The sequence below is a fragment of the Babylonia areolata genome, chromosome 19, assembly GCF_041734735.1.
Source record: "Babylonia areolata isolate BAREFJ2019XMU chromosome 19, ASM4173473v1, whole genome shotgun sequence".
Taxonomy (NCBI): domain Eukaryota; kingdom Metazoa; phylum Mollusca; class Gastropoda; order Neogastropoda; family Buccinidae; genus Babylonia; species Babylonia areolata.
The window spans coordinates 31,609,201-31,616,748 of NC_134894.1; positions in this window are offsets into that span (position 1 = coordinate 31,609,201).

Consider the following 7,548-nt stretch of genomic DNA (forward strand, 5'->3'; position numbering starts at 1 on the left):
CTTCCTTTCACGCACAGCGCATGCGCTATTGTCGCGTGTATCCTATCGACCAAAATAGCCTGGCTGAGATGATGGAATTACTGTAATTATTAGTTCGCCGATGTTTCAGCACACGAAATCACTAAACAGGTGTGAAGACCCCACAGCTATAAGTACCCCTGGCTATTTTTTCATTATATATATATATATATATATATATATATATATATATATATATATATCGCTGAACGAAGCTGCTTTCAGAAATAGAGAGCGCTGGGGCTGGGGAGAGAGATAGAAATAGAGAGAGATAGAGACAGGGACAGACAGAGAGAGATGAAAGATGAAGAGAGGCAGACAGACAGACGCACACACACAGACACACAGACGCACATGACAGACACACAGACACACAGACGCACATGACAAACACACAGACACACAGACGCACATGACAGAAATATATAAATAGATTTATATACACACACAAGGATTCTTAAGATCTTAGACATATTCTGTTCTTTCATTCGAATCACACTGTCTATTACATCCACTAACTCTTCTTCTTCTTCTTTTCCAGTCCTGGAAAAACAATCTGTGTTGCAGACCTCGCTTTGGAGAGCTGAGGGACGAGTTTTATTACAGTGGGTTACAATTTTGACTGTTCTACCTTTGAAGAAGCAAGAAAAAGACACCAAATTTTACTAGGAAAACATCACTTTTTTTTATTCTTTTTTAATTCCAGTATTCGCGAATAGAAACGGACGTTTGATTTTTATTTAAGATAATGTAATGAATGCAGTCTGTTTACTGTTTTACCTTGACAAACAAAGTGCATCTCTCTGACTCGACTTATTTACAAATTCTTCTTGTGAACAAATCATAATTACGTTCAGGATAAATACCCATTCATTTCTACTGTGTATGCAAAGCACAATATTAATTAAATCTGTTATATGTTGTATGGAAAATGCATAGTTTTTTTCCGCTCTAAATGTATCTATCAAATAACCAAGGGACAATGGCAAATGTGTTTCACATTTTGTATTAGTTTCATGATACATGTAATATTTTCATGCATCATCACGGGTTCTTGAAATAACATGTCTTGCTTCGATATTCATATAACTGGATCAGCAGAAGCATGAACTTTTTCTCCGCTGCCTATTCTCCAGAAGTTATCGAAACAAAAAAGTATATTGTAAAAATACAAATTAAACGACAATGACAACATCAACAGCAGCAGCAACAGCGGCAGCAGCAGCAGCAACAACAACAACAACCAATCGGGAGAAAAAAAATCACAAACCTCTAAATTAGAAATGTCCCGGGGGGGAGTGGGGGTGGGGTGTGGGGGGGGGGGGCAACTTAACGTGGATCATTTTCACTGGCCAGAAGGGCAGGAGGTAGGAGGTAGACGCCCTGGGCAGAGCAGACCAGCAGTGTCATTTGCAGAGGGCTGCACGTGATCCTACAGTCCCGGGTGTCACAGGAGGGGTCAGACTCTCTCATGACGTGGGCGCTGTTGGCGGTAACTACAGAATGTTACTCCAGTACATAACGTCACCTCGGTACAGAATGTCACCCCGGTGCAGAATGTCGCCCTGGTACAGACTGTCCCTCCAGTACAGAATGTCACTTCAGTAATGAATGTCCCGCCGGCACAGAATGTCTCCCCGGTACATAATAGCATCTCAGTACAGAATGTCTCCCCGGTGCAGAATGTCATCTCGGCACAGAATGTCTCCCCGGTACAGAATGTCACCTCAGTACAAAATGTCCTTCCGGTACAGAATGGCATCTCAGTACAGAATGTCATCTCGGCACAGAATGTCTCCCCGGTACCGAATGTCACCTCAGTACAGAATGTCCCTCCAGTACAGAATGGCATTTCAGTGCAGAATGTCTCCCCGGTACAGAATGTCATCTCGGCACAGAATGTCTCCCCGGTACAGAATGTCATCTCAGTACAGAATGATACCTCAGTACAGAATGTCGCCCCGGTACAGAATGTCACCTCAGTACAGAATGTCTCCCCGGTACAGAATGTTGCCTCAGTACAGAATGTCGCCCTGGTACAGATTGTCTCCCTGGCATAGAATGTCACCTCAGTACAGAATGTCTCCCCGGTACAGAATGTCTCCCCGGTACAAAATGTCACCTCAGTACAGAATGTCTCCCCGGTACAGAATGTTACCTCAGTACAGAATGTCTCCCCGGTACAGAATGTTACCTCAGTACAGAATGTCTACCCGCTACAGAATGTCACCTCAGTACAGAATGTCTCCCCGGTACAGAATGTCACATCAGTACAGAATGTCTCCCCGGTACAGAATATCACCTCAGTACAGAATGTCTCCCCGGTACAGAATGTCACCTCAGTACAGAATGTCTCCCCTGTACAGAATGTCACATCAGTACAGAATGTCTCCCCGGTACAGAATATCACCTCAGTACAGAATGTCTCCCCGGTACAGAACGTCACCTCAGTACAAATGTCTCCCCTGTACAGAATATCACCTCAGTACAGGATGTCTCCCCGGTACAGAATGTCACCTTAATACAAAATGTCTCTATGGTACAGAATGTCATTTCAGCACAGAATGTCGGCCCGGCACAAAATGTCACCCAAGTATATAATATTATCCTGAGTGGCATTCTGTAATGACGCTGCAGTACAGAACATTAGCCAGGTACTGGAAGAGCCTGTGCTAACCTTGCTTTTTATTCTGTTTCACTTTTGGTGCTTGATGATGTAGGTTTTTGAGATGCTGAATCCAAAACCATCGGCGATCATCATTTAAATGTACTCATCTCCACAATTCCTGCTTGTGCACATGAATCACATAACACGAGTGACCAGTCCGATCTAAACCAAATACATTAACTTCCACAAATGGAAACAATATGTTCCACAGTGGACATGAATGTAGCTGTCACATGCCGGTGCAGAATATCCTTCAAGGCGAGGTTCTGTACCGGGGAGACATTCTGTACTGGGGTGACATTCTGTACCGTGGGATGACGTTCTGTACCTTGGGGGATGTCCTGTACCGTGAGATGACATTATGTACCGTGAGGTGATATTCAGTACTGTTGTGTGACATTCTGTTCTGGGGTGACATTCTGTGCTGTTGTGTGACATTCTGTAATGGGGTGGCATTCTGTGCTTTTGTGTGACATCCTGTACTGTTGTGTGACATCCTGTACTGTTGTGTGACATCCTGTATTGGGGTGACATTCTGTACTGTTGTGTGACGTCCTGTACTGGGGTGACATCCTCTACCGGGGTGACTTTCTGTACTGGGGTGACATTCTGTACTGTTGTGTGACATCCTGTACTGGGGTGACATTCTGTACTGGGGTGACATCCTGTACTGTTGTGTGACATCCTGTACTGGGGTGACATTCTGTACTGGGGTGACATCCTGTACTGTTGTGTGACATCCTGTACTGGGGTGACATTCTGTACTGGGGTGACATCCTGTACTGTTGTGTGACATACTGTACTGGGGTGACATTCTCTACTGGGGTGACATTCTGTAATGTTGTGTGACATTCTGTACTGTACTGGGGTGACATTCTGTACTGGGGTGACATCATGTACTGTTGTGTGACATCTTGTACTGGGGTGACATCATGTACTGTTGTGTGACATTCTGTACTGGGGTGGCATTCTGTACTGGGGTAACATTCTGTACTGGAGTGACATCCTGTACTGTTGTGTGACGTTCTGTACAGTGGGACGACATTATGTTCTGTGGAGTGACATTCTGTGCTGTTTTGTGACATCCTGTACTGGAGTGACATTCTGTACTGTTGTGTGACATCCTGTAATGGGGTGACATTCTGTGCTGTTTTGTGACATCCTGTACTGGAGTGACATTCTGTGCTGTTTTGTGACATCCTGTACTGAAGTGACATTCTGTGCTGTTTTGTGACATCCTGTACTGGGGTGATATTATGTACTTGAGTGACATCCTGTACTGTTGTGTGACATTCTGTACTGGGGTGACATTTTGTACTGTGGTGATATCCTACATTATATGCCATGAGGTGACATTCTGTACTGTTGTGTGACATTCTGTACTGGGGTACCATTTTGCACCATGGGGTGACATTCTGTATTGCTGTGTGGCATTCTGTACTGCGTGACATTCTGTACTGTTGTGTGAGGTGACAATCTGTACCGTTGGGTGATATCCTGTACCGTGTGATGACAGCATGAACCGTGAGGTGACATTCTGTACTGTTGCGTGGCATTCTCTACTGGGGTGACATTCTGTACCGCTACAGGCACCGTTCATCGCGTGCATCTCGCCTTTCCCATCATTGTGATGAATAGACACGAACCTGGAAGAGGGGTCCGGGGAGGGGGGGGAGGGCGGGGGAGGGGTGGCGGGGGGATGCGGGGGGGGGGGTTCATGGGGATGGGTGTGTATAGATAAGGGAGGGGGAAAAGGGAGGTAAAGAGAGAGAGAGAGGATGGGGGTGGCAGATGACCGCATTCGCACACACCCATACTATACAATGGAACGATCGGGAGTGAGAAAATCAGTGAGTGGATATTGCAGATAAATATCTTCCACAGAATGCAACAGACACCAGAGAGAAAGGAAAAGAAAAAAAGGGGGAAATCAACAACGTAGACAATTACATGTTGGATATTTAGAAGATATAATCATTTCTGAAGAAAAGACTGGATTCCGTAAAGGCAGAAGTGCATTGAAAAAGTCTGTAATCTGCATACTCTTTGCGAAAAGACTTCCAAAAACAGAGGAAATTCTACCACGTCTTCATAGACTTCAAGAAGGCATTTGACAGAGTCTGGCAAGAAGCACGATGAGACACAATGAAAACAATAATAACATCGGGTAAAAGTTTATCAACACTATCCAGCAATTTTAGGCCAAAGCGACCAGTGCAGTACTCACACAGGGTGCTATTGGAAAATGGTTCCGTACCTCAGTTGGAGTCCATCAAGGCTGCCTTCTCTCTCCCACGCTGTTCAACATGTTCATGGAACGCATCATAACTGACGCGATTGAAGATCATGTCAACACAGTCAGCACTGGATGAAGAACCATCACGAACCTTCGCTTCAAAGACAACATTGATGGCCTGGCAGATAACGAGCAAGAACTCGCCCTGCTTGTTAAAAGACTAGACGAACCAACAACAAGATATGGCATAGAAAGCAGCGCCAAAAAGACCAAATCAATGGCCAGCCGCAACACCAATATCACTGCTGATATAACTGTCCAGGGTCAGAAGCTTCCTAGGAACTGTTCAACAGTTCACCTACCTGGGATCCACCATCAGCAATGAAGGATCCAAACTAGAAATCATCTCAATGGTAGCAAAGACAACAACAGCACTATCCAGACTGAAACCTATACGGAAGGATAGCAACGTCTCCATGAAACACAAGATCAGACTCATGTGTACCCCCGAAAACGGAATATGGCTGCCTACGTGGCGGGGTAAAAACGGTCATGCACGTAAAAGCCCACTCGTGTACATACGAGTGAACGTGGGATTTGCAGCCCACGAACAAGAAGAAGAAGAAGAAGACTCGTGTGTGCACCGGTATATTCCATCTTCCTGCAAGCATGCGAGATACGAACAATCAGAGCGGATGTGGAAGGAAGCTTTCAAGACATAGAAATGAGGAGTTATCGCAAGAAGATAGTCATCAGATACACTAATCACATCACAAAATGAACACGTACGCTATACCATCAAGCAGCGTGCCAGACCTATCAAAACCTGCTGACTCACTCACTCACTCACTCATTCCCTCGACCGCTGGGGTCGTTGGGGGGACATGAGGAAGATGTCATAGCTCGCCACTCCGTTCTGTTGGCAGCTGTCATGAGGAGATCTGGCATCGTCATTTTGGTCCATTCCTTGACGTTGTCGGACCATCTCTTTCTCTGCCGTCCCCGTCTGCGCCCTCCCTCTACAGTCCCTTGCAGGATGGTTTTGCAGAGGGTGTTATGTCGTATGACGTGACCAAACCATGCCATCTTCCGTCGTTTGACAGTCGCCAGCAGTGGTTCTTGGGGCCCAACAAGGTTGCTGACCAGGTTCCACACATAGTCATTGGTGTTGTGCTCCTTGTAGGAGATGTGTAGTAGTCTCGCATTTGGTTTCGAATGCTTGGATTCTTCTTTCTGTTTCTGCCATCAGTGTCCATGTCTCACATCCATATAAGAGGATGGAGACCACCAGTGACTTGTAGAGCAGGACGTTTGTGTGGAATCTGATGTTGCTCTTCCATACCCTGTTCAGTCTGGCCATCGCTGCCCTTGCACAATTACTCCTATTTTGGATTTCTGCTGTGCAGGTGCCGTCTTTGGACAGGGTTGCTCCCAGGTACTTGAAGCTGGTCACTTCTTCCAAGGGCTCACCATTCATGGTTATGTTGGCACTGATGTTAGTTGTGCTGTTGACCATGACCTTTGACTTCTCTGTGCTGACCTCCATGCCGTAAGCACTTGCTCTTGTAGTGAGTCTGTTTGTTAGATCCTGGAGCTCGGTGTTAGTGCCCCCCATGAGGTCGATGTCGTCTGCGAATCGCAGATTGCAGACTGGCCTGCCGCCAATGGTGATGGAGGTGTGGTGGTCTTAAAGGACCTCCTGCATGATTCTCTCCAGAAAGATGTTGAAAAGTACTGGGGATAACAGGCATCCTTGCCTGACTCCGACTGTAGTCCCTGTTGATTGTTGAGGAGCACTGCGCTGCTGGAATGTTTGTAGAGGGCCTGCTGACATCAGTTAATAAAAGAAAGCTACGCTGGCATGGCCATGTAAAACGAGCCAGTGGTCTTGCTTTAAACAATCCTCCAGCGAACTGTTGAGGGAGGGAGACGGAGGTAAAGACAGCAAAAAAAACGGAGACAGCAAAACACTGCAGAATGGACAGGAAAACCATTCGCAGAGACACAGGTTTTGACACATAATCAACAAGCCTGGAGGAACCTGGTGAACAGTTCTTCTGTGCGGTGCCCCAATGACTCTTCACAGAGTCCAGGGAGAAGAAGCTTGACATTCAAGAACAGATTATGGGGGTCGAGGTTGTCCATTCAGGCATAAACACACACACACACACACACACACACACACACACACACACACACACTGTGCACACATACACACACACACACACACACACACACACACACACACACTGTACACACTCTCTCTCTCTCTCTCTCTCTCTCTGTGTGTGTGTGTGTGTGTGTGTGTGTGTGTGTGGTACGGAGAAGAAAAGAGAGATAATACGTGCTGTGTAGACGTACATGCAAATAAGGGGTTACAGAAAGTGAGATAAGAAAAAAGAAAAAAAGAACGGTTTCACACGAAGTATGAGGTGACTTTGTGCAGTAATCAGCTCCCAGTTATTGGACATGTGTGGTTATCTCAGCTTCCAGTTATTTGGCTGGTGTGTGGTTGTCTCAGCTCCTACCTTCTGGCTTTTGTAATTATCTCATTTCCTTGTTGTTGTTGGTTTGTTGTTGTTGTTGTTGTTGTTAATATGTGGTTAACTCAGCCCCTGGTTATTTC